General features: G+C 43.8%; 1 long non-coding RNA gene across 1 annotated transcript; it reads left to right on the forward strand.

Annotated features, from left to right (window-relative positions):
- The first annotated feature begins 8,473 nt into the window (after positions 1–8,473).
- Positions 8,474–11,826, forward strand: LOC139031989 (uncharacterized). Its single transcript, XR_011484520.1, has 2 exons — positions 8,474–9,964; positions 11,451–11,826. It is a non-coding gene; the product is annotated as an uncharacterized lncRNA (long non-coding RNA).
- The last annotated feature ends 1,020 nt before the right edge of the window (positions 11,827–12,846 follow it).

Consider the following 12,846-nt stretch of genomic DNA (forward strand, 5'->3'; position numbering starts at 1 on the left):
AAGAATTTGAGAAAGCCCAGAAATGGGGCTTCAGTAGAGATATAGGAGGCCATGATGGCTAGCTATCAAACACGAGCAATACTTCTTTCTCCAAACCACAGCTTGTCAAGCTATCTGGGAGGCTGGCTCGGCAAGGAACTCACTTTTGTAGGGAAGCCCTATATGACTGATCAGCTGAAGTCATGGTAACTCCTGCCATGAAAAGTATGATCAGTCGGATAGTTAAAGCCTGTCTCATCTTCAATGAACAACCCCCAGAGGGGAATGCAGACTCCCCAGAGGCCCCCAAATAAGGCTCATTCAGACCAGAGGGACATATCTTGAGGAAGACTGGCAAGTTGATTTCACTGTCGTGCTGAGCACAGTGGGCAATTTCAGGTACGTCTTGGTGCTGGTGGACACATTTTCAGGGTGGGTAGAAGCGTTCCCTGCTAGAGCTGAAATGGCAGCTCTCCCCAGTTCTAGGCTGCCAGGATCCCTACAGAATGATAATGACCTAGCACTTGTGTCTCAAGTGAAAAAAAGTGATAACAAGTGCCCTAGGCATAAAATGGACCTTGCATTGTTCAAGGACTGGATACTCCAATCCTTGAACAAAGTAGGGAGATCCAATCAGACCTTACTCAGGCTATGCCAGGAGACTCAAGAAAATTGGATTAGGTTACTCCCAATTGCCCTGCTTAATATGTGGTTAGCCCCAAGGCATAAATTAAAGTTAAATGCCTTTGAACTTCTGTATGGTAGACCCATCATCCTGCAAGCCCAAGAGAAGGGACACCTCAGACCCCTTGAAATGGAACAACTCAAGTATACCCTCCAGACAGGAGAAACTATGAAACCTCTTACGGAGTATGTAACCAGTGCTGCCACCCCTTCTAGCCAGGAGACAGGGCAAACCTAAAAACCTGGAAAACCAGCAGCTGGCATGATCAGCCCACTCCTAAGTGGAATGAAGCTCACTTGGCGACTCTAACCACCCATTCTGCCCTGGAGTTGCTGGGGATCACTCTGTGGGCACATCATACTCAAGCGAGGAGGCACCATAAGCCCCAAACTCTGGAAGTACAACCTGGAGCAAAAGACCCCTTTGCCTACTCCTGCAAACCCTTCTCCCACCTAAAGCTTCTCTTCTGAAACACAACAAAACTTGGTTCCCAAAGAGCAGACTACTAACTGCAGGAACAATTGCAGTCATGGGGTGTTAGTACCTTGGCTGGAGGGACTCTGTCACCATAATAAAAAGGTAACAGGGCTTCTCTGGTGGCTCAGTGGTAAAGAATCTGCCTGCCAGTGAAAGAGACACAGGTTTGATCCCTAATCCAGGAATATCTCACATGCTTGGAGCAATTAAGCCCCTGGGCCACAGCTATTGAGGCTGTGCTCTAGGGCCTGGGAAGTACAACTGCTGAGCCATGAACCCAGCTACTGAAGCCCCCATGCCCCACGCCCGTGCTCCACAACCGGAGAAGCCGCCACAATGAGAAGCCAGCATATTGCAACCAGTAGCCAGGGCAGCAACAAAGCCCCAGCACAACCGAAACTAAATAAATAAAATTTAAAAAATAATGAACAACTACCAGGGCAACAGTGGCCAATATAAGTCTTGACTTCAAGCTATAATGAAAGTCTGTTGATTCCCTGACCAGTGTAGTCCTAGATAACTGAATTGCTCTAGATTATCTGTTAGCTGACCTGGGAGGGACCTGTGCCCTGGTCAAAACTTTGTGTTGGCTTTATGTTGGTGGAAGTGGCCTGATTGATGAAAGTGCAGACAGACTACTGGAAAAAGCACCTTGGCTGCAGAAACCAGGTAGACTAATCTGGCTGAACAAATGTGGAGGGGACAAAACAGGCCCTCCCCGGCATCATTCTGTTTCTACCTTTCTTGGGCCCCTTATGACCATTATTCTCTTGCTAAGTATGTGGGCCATGCACCCTAAATTGTATAGTGTCTTTGTCTCTAAAGGTTAGACATATGGTGGCTCAGGGATACAGAAAACTCAGGGCTGAGACCTGCTGACTGCCAAACACTTCTAAAGGCGACTGCAGAGAAGTTCTGCTCCTCCTCTACCCAGCACTATGACATCACCCCAAATTAGCAGGAAGCAGTTGCAGAAGACAGACCTGGCCCCTCAAGAATGAAGATTGGGACAAAAGACAGAGGAAGGATTTCTCATTAGCAAACCCATTAACAATTCCCAGGAAATAAAAGCAGAATCATTATAATAAAATAAAGTCTAATTTTTAAAAATCCTTTCCTTATTCTTAGTCCAGATTCCTTTTATCACAGAGTGCCATGTACAGAAGCCCAGCCCCTGGCGCTTTAAACCAGAGCTCCTGGTGCTAAACGGCGGCCCCCACATGCCAGCACTGTAGGCAGCATACAGCTGCCCAGGGCATCTCGGTTCACAACGGCGCCAGGCCGTGTGTAGAGACTGCACCCGCCCCACGCAAGTTCTGCCCCTCCCCTCCTGCTCATATGTGTGTGTGCTAAGTTGTCTCACGCGTGTCAGACTCTCTGGATCCTAATCTTATGGACTATAGCCCACCAGGCTCCTCAGTCCACGGCAATCTCCAGGCAACAATACTGGAGTGTTTGCCACGCTCTCCTTCAGGGGGTCTTCCTGACCTGGGGATTGAACCTGCGTCTCTTATGTCTCCTGGACTGCCAAGAGGGTTCTTTAGCACTAGTGCCGCCTGGGAAGCCCACTGATGATGAGACCCCTGTAAAGCAGCCCCGCCCTCTACCTGCTGGGGGAGAGTGTGGATTGCTTGCTCCATTCTTTGATCCAAGAATAAAACTTTCCATTGTTTCTGAACCAAACGTGGCCTCATTCTATTGGCTCCAGCGACACTAGGCAGGGGGACACTTCTTGGGGATCAGCTCCAGAGGGTCGGTAACATCTTCACTTTTCTTTTTCTGATTTTTTTTGGCGGGGGTCTGTTCTGGGTCTCTGTTGCCGCACTCCAGCCTCCTCTGGTTGCAGTGAGCAGAGGCTATTCTCTAGCTGTGGTTGGAGGGCTTCCCATCAGTTGTGGAGCACGTGCTCTAGAGCAAATGCGCTCAGGGACTCTAGAGTGTAGGCTCAGTATTTGCGGGCATGTGCGTGGTTGTGGGCATGCGCTTAGTTGCTATGCAGCTTTTGGCATCTTCTCAGACCAGGGATTGAACCTATGTCCCCTGTATTAACAGGCAGATTCTTAACCACTGGACCACTAGGCAAGTCCTCGTTTTTATTATTGAAGACAAAATACGTTATTCTCTTCACTTGCAACTTAAAGATCATTGATTGATACAACCTTTAACTCTTATTTTCTAAGTTTACTTCAAGCTCCCTAATTCAGTTTTTCTTCTTGCTTAGACTATTGCAGTAGCCTCTTTTTTTTTTTTAATTTATTTTTTTTTAATTTTTTTATTTTTTATGCTTCTTTATTTATTTATTTATTTTTTATTAGTTGGAGGCTAATTACTTTACATCATTACAGTAGTTTTTGTTATACATTGAAATGAATTAGCCATGGATTTACATGTATTCCCCATCCCGGTCCCCCCTCCCACCTCCCTCTCCACCCGATCCCTCTGGGTCTTCCCAGTGCACCAGGCCCGAGCACTTGTCTCATGTACCCAACCTGAGCTGGTTATCCGTTTCACCCTAGATAATATACATGTTTCAATGCTGTTCTCTTGAAACATCCCACCCTCGCCTTCTCCCAGAGTCCACAAGTCTGTTCTCTACATCTGAGTCTCTTTTTCTGTTTTGCATATAGGGTTATCGTTACCATCTTTCTAAATTCCATATATATGTGTTAGTATACTGTAATGGTCTTTATCTTTCTGGCTTACTTCGCTCTGTATAATGGGCTCCAGTTTCATCCATCTCATTAGAACTGATGCAGTAGCCTCTTAACTCCCTCCCCACTTCCTGTCCGTATCCTATGTATTCGTTAATGAGTTAATACGTTTTAGACATAGCTATAACCATACCCTCTTGCCCCCAAATTGATGTGGTTTCCCAGTGTCTACTGCATGGAAAGCAAACATCTTTTAAAATTCTAGGCCTACTCAGTGAGTACAAACCTAAGGCTTCCTTAAGGCCTCCTGTGACCTTCATCCCATGTTGGTAAGTACAGAAGATATTTCTTATTCTTTTTCTTATTTGACAGCTCACTTGAGCTCAGCAAATTGTTGACTGGTCTCTACTTAGACATCTCTCTTTCCCTGTTTCTGTGATATAGCACTTCTTCTTCAGTCTTCTCCACCTACTCAGTCATTCAATGTTAGAGTTTTTCCAGGTTGTATCATAAGATTTTTGCTCTTCTCAGTTCACATGCATTGACTGGGCATCTCATCAACTCCCATGACTTAAAATTCCTTTTAAAAGCAATGACTCCTAAATTTAAGCCTTCAACAAGACTGTACTATTTCAGATCCCAGCATCCACTTGCCCAGTGGATATCTTCATCTCAGACTTGTCACGTTCTCTTCAAACCTGTACTTCCTCCACGGTTCCTAACCTGCATGAATAGTCATCACCATCTGTCAAGGGGCTCAAGCCAGAAATTTGGCAATAATACTTGGCTCTTCATCTCCCTAATCCTTCATATGCAATCAAACATGAGGTCCTGTCCATTCTGCCTGCTAACCGTCTTCTCTCTGTTCCTTACTGCCATCCTAGTATAAGCCAAAATCATCTGTCCACTGGACTGCTAAACCCTGCTTCTACTCTGGCTCCTTCTGTCTCTCCATCTGAATTTTCTTTTGAAACTGCAAAAAATTATCATGCCACTTCCTTGCATACAACTTCTCAGTTGACTGCCCAATGCTCCGAGAATCAAGTCCAAATTCACACCATGGTCCATAAGGCTCTGATGAGTCAGCCCCTGTCTACCTCTCCAACCTCCTCTTGGGGCCATTCTCCTTTTCTTTCCCTCTGCTCACCATACTTTTCTCTGTCCCTAGGCACCCCCCAAGGATGCTTTCTGTACCAGTGATATCCTCATCCTCCTTTCTGCTGCCTCAGCCCAAGGGCCCAGCACAGGTATCCTTCTCTAATGACCCCAAACTGCTGGTAAACCTCCTCCTATTCCCAGTTGCCTGCATGTTCATTTTTCTAAGGGTTTCCCAGGTGACACAGTGGTAAAAGAATCCATCTGCCAATGTAGGAGACCCAAGAGATGCAGGTTGATCCCTGGGTTGGGATGATCCCTTGGAGAAGGAAATGGCAACTTGCTCCAATATTCTTGCCTCAAAAATCCCATGGACAGAGGAACTTGGTGGGCTAGACTCCAAGGGGTCCCAAAGAGCTGTACACGACCAAGCACCCCCCCACACATCTCCCTTTTTCTAAGGATCATCACAGCTGTGAAGACCTGTTCAAGGTCTGTCTGCTTTCCTGGACCTTAAGCTCATTTAGGGAGGAGACTGTGTCTATTTTGTAACCTTTGCCTCTCAAACTTTCTTTTTCAGGGGAAAGACAATGAAGTAAAAAAAACCAAACAAACATAAAGATTTAACATTTTCATATTTACATAAACAGTCAGAAATAAGCTTAAAAGGAAAGCAAATGTTTTGCATAAAATGAACTTCTTAAAATATATAGCTTGTAAACTAAATAAGATGCCCTTTTTAAAAGAATATTTAAAACCCATTATTTAACTAAATCTCTTAAAAGCAAAGAAATGGAAATGCTCAATCCTCTCAAACATATTTCTATTTTTATGCCGATTTGATATAATAGAGGGAATTGCTGACAAAAAAAGTTAGGTGATGTAAATAAAGAGGCATTGTTAACTACAATGGTACAAGTTAAAAATTTGAATTATAAATGTTGACTAATTGTCATTATATGGGTTTCTTTTGATAAGATCTTTTAAAATATAATCTAAATTTTAGTTTAATGCACTTAAAAATTAAATTTATGCCACTTATCAAAAGAAAATGTAGGCTGATTGTTAGTTCACCCTTTGTATTTGAGGTGAATGAATCAGAATCTTCCAGCACCTAAGCTTTTCTTAGGTGATAAACTAAGATTCTTGGAAGTCTTGTTAACTCTTTTTAGCCACATGAGCATTGTTCAAAAAGCTATGGGTTTTTTTTTTTTTTCTTTTTTCATTTATTTTTATTAGTTGGAGGCTAATTACTTTACAATATTGTAGTGGTTTTTGTCATACATTGACGTGAAGCAGCCATGGATTTACATGTGTTCCCCATCCCGATCCCCCCTCCCACCTTCCTCCCCATCCCATCCCTCTGGGTCTTCCCAGTGCACCAGGCCGGAGCACTTGTCTCATGCATCCAGCCTGGGCTGGTGATCTGTTTCACCCTTGATGTTATACTTGTTTCAATGCTATTCTCTCAGAACATCCCACCCTCACCTTCTCCCACAGAGTCCAAAAGTCTGTTCTGTACATTTGTGTCTCTTTTTCTGCTTTGCATATAGGGTTATCGTTACCATCTTTCTAAATTCCACATACACCATGGAATATTACTCAGCCATTAAAAAGAATTCATTTGAATCAGTTCTAATGAGATGGATGAAACTGGAGCCCATCATACAGAGTGAAGTAAAAAGCTATGGTTTGAAAGCTGTGCTGTAGAGAGGATGGGAGAGACAAGAACATGAACTGATTTCATTCTCCGGAAGATTCACTTGGTAAATAGTTTTTGCCCATGTCAGTTGGTTATCAAACCTTTATAATCTGTATCAAATATAGATGATCATTTTAAAATTAGCATATTATAACTTCTCTTAAAGCCAAAAATATACTAAATATAATTTCAGGTATTTTGTCATCTTAATGATAATCATTGGGTCTGTTTATAACAATATTTGTAAGGCCTCCTCAAGTAGCTGAGAAAAGAAGAGAAGTGAAAGACAAAGGAGAAAAGGAAGTATATACCCATCTGTATGCAGAGTTTCAAAGAATAGCAAGGAGAGATGAGAAAGCCTTCCTAAGTTATCAATGCAAAGAAATAGAGGAAAACAATAGAATAGCATAGACAAGAGATCCCTTCAAGAAAATTAGAGATAGCAAAGGAACACTTCATGCAAAGGTGGGCACAATAAAAGACAGACACGGTATGGAACTAACAGAAGCAGAAGATATTAAGAAAAGGTGGGAAGAATATAAGAAGAACTCTGCAAAAAAGATCTTCATGACCCAGATAACCATGATGGTGTGATCATTCACCTAGAGCCAGACATCCTGGAGTGAGAAGTTAAGTGGACCTAAGGAAGCATTGGCTCAGACTGTAAAGTGTCTGTCTGCAATGCTGGAGACCCGGGTTCGATCCCTGGGTCGGGAAGATCCCCTGGAGAAGGAAATGGCAACCCACTCCAGTACTCTTGCCTGGAAAATCCCATGGACAGAGGAGCCTGGTAGGCTATAGTCCATGGGGTCGCAAACAGTCGGACACGACTGAGTGACTTCACTTTAAGGAAGCATCACTATGAACAAAGCTAGTGGAGGTGATAGAATTCCAGTTGAGCTATTTCAAATCCTAAAAGATGATGCTATGAAAGTGCTGTACTCAATATGTCAGCAAATTTAGAAAACTCAGCAGTGGCCACAGGACTGGAAAAGGTTAGTTTTCATTCCAATCCCGAAGAAAACCAATGCCAAAGAATGCTCACACTACCTTACAATTGCACTCATCTCACATGCTAGCAAAGTAAAGCTCAAAATAAGTCAGAGGAATCAGAGATCAAATTGCCAGCATCCACTGGATCATAGACAAAGCAAGAAAATTCAAGAAAAACATCTACTTCTGCTTTACTGACTACGCTAAAGTCTTTGTGTGGATCACAAAAAATTGTGGAAAATTCTTCAAGAGATGGGAATACCAGACCACCTTGTCTGCCTCCTGAGAAACCTGTATGCAGGTCAAGAAAAGACAGTTAGAATCGGAGATGGAATAATGGGCTGGTTCCAAATTGGGAAAGGAGTACGTCAAGGCTGTATATTGTCACCCTGCTTATTTAACTTATATGCAGAGTACATCAAGCAAAATGCAGGGCCAGATGAAGTACAAGCTGGAATCAAGCTTGCTGGGAGAGATATCCATAAACTCAGACATGCAGATGGCACCTTATGTCAGAAAGCAAAGAGGAACTAAAGAGCCTCTTGATGAAGGTGAAAGAGGAGCGTGAAAAAGCTGGCTTAAAACTCGACATTCAGAAAACTAAGATCATGGCATCTGGTCCCATTACTTTATGGCATATAGATGGGAAAATAATGAAAACAGTGACAGACTGTATTTTCTTGGGCTCCAAAATCACTGAAAATGGTGACTGCAACCATGAAATTAAAAGATGCTTCCTCCTTGGAAGAAAGCTATGACCAATCTAGACAGCATATTAAAAAGCAGAGACATACTTTGCCAACAATGTCTGTTTAGTCAAAGCTATGGTTTTTCCAGTAGTCATGTATGGATGTGACATTTGGACTATAAAGAAAGCTGAACACTGAAGAATTGATGCTTTTGAATTGTGGAGTTGGAGAAGACTCTTGAGAGTCCCTTGGACTGCAAGAAAATCAAGCCAGTCCTTCCTAAGGCAAATTAGTCTTGAATAGTCATTGGAATATTCATTGATGTTGAAGCTGAAACTCCAGTACTTTGGCTACTTGATGTGAAGAACTGACTCATTGGAAACGACCCTGATGCTGGGAAAGGCTGAAGGCTGGAGGAGAAGGGGAAACAGGTGAGATGGTTGGATGGCATCACCAACTCGATGGACATGAGTTTGAGCAAGCTCTGGGAGTTGGTGATGGACAGGGAGGTCTGGCGTGCTGCAGTCCATGGGCTCTCAAAGAGTTGGACATGACTGAATGACTGAACTGAGACGAACTGATGACACTATGGTAAGTGCCCTGCGTACATTATATTGTTTAAGCCTCACAACAATCCTAGGTGATAGGTATTATTTTTCACCATTCCCTTTATACAGTGGAGACATTTGAGTTTCAGAGAGGTTAAGCAATTTGCCCACAGCCACACAGCTAGGGGGAGCTAGGATTACAATAATGCTTTCTGACTTCAAATCCAGTAGATTGAGTGACAGTGTTGTATTGACACTGGTCAGATTATAAATTTCAATGTTACTATTCTGAATGTTACTATTCTTTATTTTTTGGACTCCAAAATTGCTGCAGATGGTTACTGTAGCCATGAAATTAAAAGACACTTGCTCCTTGGAAGAAAAGCTATGACCAACCTAGACAGCATATTAAAAAGCAGAGATATTACTTTGCCAACAAAGGTCCGTCTCGTCAAAGCTTTGGTTTTCCAGTAGTCGTGTATGGATGTGAGAGTGGGACTATAATGAAAGCTGAGTGCTGAAGAATTGATGCTTTTGAGCTGTGGTGTTGGAGAAGACTCTTGAGAGTCCCTTAGACTGCAAGAAGATCAAACCAGTCTACCCTAAAGGAAATCAACCCTGAATATTCATTAGAAGGACTGATGCTGAAGCTGAAACTCCAATACTTCAGCCACCTGATGGGAAGAACTGACTCATCTGAAAAGACCCTGATGCTGGGAAAGATTGAAGGCGGGAGGAGAGGGGACGACAGAGGATGAGATGGTTGAATGGCATCACTGACCCAATGGACATGAGTTTGAGCAAGCACTGGGAGTTGGTATGGACAGGGAAGCCTGGCATACTGCAGTCCATGGGGTCGCAAATAATTGGATATGACTGAGCAACTGAACTGAACTGAATTCTGGTAAGGGGGTCTTACCAGATCTGGTGGCTCAATGCTAAAGAATCTGCCTGCAATTCAGGAGACGCAGGAGACACTGGTTCAATCCCTGGTTTCTGACGATTCCCTGAGGAGGACCTGGCAACACACTCCAGCATCCTTGCCTCAAGAATCCCAAGGAAGAAGAAACCTGGCAGTCTACAGTCCAAAGGGTCACAAAGACCTTTCAGTTGGACAAGACTGAAGCGACTGAGCACGCATTCTGGTAAGGCATGGCAATGATAATAGCAGTTTCTGATTATGCAATAATGAGTAATGAAATGTTTAATTTGTTACCATAGTTTAATTGTTTTAGTTTCCCACAGGGTATAACTTTTTCCCATCAAGAGTTTTAGCAATCAAAAATGTTTCTTCCAGGAAAGGCAAAGGATTTCTCTTATCTCAAGATAGTTGATGCCTATCAGTTTGATTTCCAAACACTTCTGTTTTAAAATAATTTGAACTTGTGGCCTTGTGGCTCTGCCAGTAAAGAATCCACCTGCAATGCGGGAGACCTGGGTTCAACCCCTGGGTTGGAAAGATCCCCTGGAGAAGGGAAAGGCTACCTACTCCAGTATTCTTACCTGGAGAATTCCATGGACTGTATGGTGTATATGGGGTCAAAATGAGTGGGACATGACTGAGCGACTTTCATTTTCTTTCATGTAGATAAGCCCTGCCCTATGTCCCTACCAGTTATCTCCCCATCAGATATTCCATCCAGATGTCCTGGAAGTCAGAGTGTCAGTCTGATGGGAAAACCTCCACAGGGCAGCAGAGATCTACCCTGGGGAAAATCAACTAAACAATTTAAGCATAGAATTGGGAAGCCAAGAGTCCAACTCACTGCAACAATAGTTCAGTGTCCATCATGTGCCAGCTGCTATGCTGCCTGCTTTTTGTCTGGTTTTCACCATCTTGCTGCCCTTTCTCCCTGCCCCAGGCCTCCTGTGCTAGATAGGGTCTGGGGTTCTACTGAAACATACATGAATCTCACTTTTCCTCTGCCTGTATCCAAAAACACATCACTGGGCTCCTACTGGCAGTGGAAAGGGAAGCAGGCAGGCTGGTTTCTAAGCCCAGCTCTCAACAGCAGAGCCTTGAAATGAGTTTTCATTACCCTACTTCACCTCTACACCTTGCCCCAGCCCTGTTATCGCCCCGGATTACACCTCAGGACAGATGGTGATGGGGTGAGTGATGGGAGAGGTATTCACAGGCTACAGACATCCAGTGAGAAAATTCCTAAGCAGCGGCTAGGAGAAACAGTAAAAGTAGTCAGTGCTTGGGAATTTGCGACCTGCCATACTCTACCTTTACAACCACCCGACCGAGCAAGGTAATATTACTGCATTTCACAGAGAAGGAAGCTGAGACTCGGATGGGTCGCCATATCCATGGTCTCACAAGTACTGCAAAACTGGGATTTAAGACCTTAAGCATCTGGCTTGGGTCCCATGCTGCACTGCAGATCTGTGAAGGTGCGTGAAGGCTGGGATCTAGGAGCTTCTTGCTTGTTAGAGACTCAGGATTACGTAGCTAGCTGCAAGCCCAGCCTGAAGGCTGGAGTAAACACGGCACAGGGTTCTCCACCTTTCAAGACAATATAGTCTCATTTACTCTGGGACAATCTGGGACAATTTTTCCTGCTCTTGGTTGCTTTTTTTCCTCTCCACATTTTAAAATCGCTTCACTTATTCACTTATTCACAGGTTTGTTTATCTTGAAATTAAAAAAACAACTCGGGCTTCCGTGGTGGCTCAGTGGTAAAGAATCCACCAGCCAATGCAGGAGACGGGATCGGGTTCCTGATCCGGGAAGGTCCCGCACTTCTCAGAGCAACTACGCCCGTGTGCCCCAACTACCGAGCCTGGGCTCCAGAGCCCGGAGCCACAGTTACGGAAGCCGCCTGCCTGCAGCCTGTGCTCCCGGCAAGAGAAGCCGCCGCGATAAGCCTGAGCATTCAACTAAAGTTAGAGCCCCGTTTGCCGCAACTAGAGAAACGCTGATGCAACTATGAAGACCCACCTATGAAGCCCCAGCTATGAAGCTCCAGCTTAGCCAAAAATAAAAAAGTAAAATTAAAAAGACTCTTTCCTTGAACTTGCTTCTCTCTCAAGAACACACCTTATCTTTCTGTTCTTTGTTGCCCAACCTCTTCAAAGTGGTCTACAGCAGAGAAGGGGGGAGAGGGGGTTATTTTTTATTGGGCATAGAGTTTCCGTTTTAGAAGATGAAAAGCGTTATAAAGGTGAATGATGGTGATGACTGACCCTTTTAATGTATTCAATATCACTGAATTGTGCACTTAACAATGGTTAAGATGATACATTTTATGTGATGTGTATTTTAACACACACACACACACACAGGGAGAAAAGTAGTCTGTACCACCTGCCACCTCTAGGATAAACAGCTGGGGGTTCCTGGCATATAGGACTTCCGGGGCTAAAACCGGGAGAGTCCTAGGCAACCAGGAGAGTTAGTGACCCTGCGGTGGCACCATCCTCTGTTAAAGAAATTAAAATGAAGGAAGTCTTATTCAGGCTTCAGAGGCAGCAGAGCGGCCCCTGTTGTGTTTTGACCTAGCTGGACACTTCTGGATTCTTTGCCTGCCTACAAGCACAGCTAGTCAGATGGTGCCTTAGATAAGAAAAGGACTGGATCTTGGAATTCTTGAGCGACTGGTCAACTGCTAAGGGTTTAAAGAAACATACGACTCATAAGATAAAACAAACAGTACTGTAAAAAGGTCAAAGTAAAACCAAACTTGCGTTTTTACGGACAGACTAATGATATCAGTTTGATGGGATTATAAGTGGGAACCCCAGAAACTACAATTGGAAGTCTCACTCATAGAGTGGATGCCCTGCCCCGTCAGGGACCTTCGCCCAGCTGGGCTCCAGATTGCTGTTGACGAGGGACTTCCCAGCAGGCTGTTTAAACCCTGATGTTGGTTGGTCCAATTCGGGGACGTGTGTGCAGTTACTCTTCTCTGTTGTTTCTATTTCTTTTTTTATTTTAATGATTGTATGTTGAAATTAAGTTAAATAATCTTCTATTAAATATTAAAATTGTTTATTTGTGTGTAATGGATGGTTTCTTTTG

The sequence above is a fragment of the Odocoileus virginianus genome, chromosome 29 (assembly GCF_023699985.2).
Source record: "Odocoileus virginianus isolate 20LAN1187 ecotype Illinois chromosome 29, Ovbor_1.2, whole genome shotgun sequence".
NCBI classification, from domain to species: domain Eukaryota; kingdom Metazoa; phylum Chordata; class Mammalia; order Artiodactyla; family Cervidae; genus Odocoileus; species Odocoileus virginianus.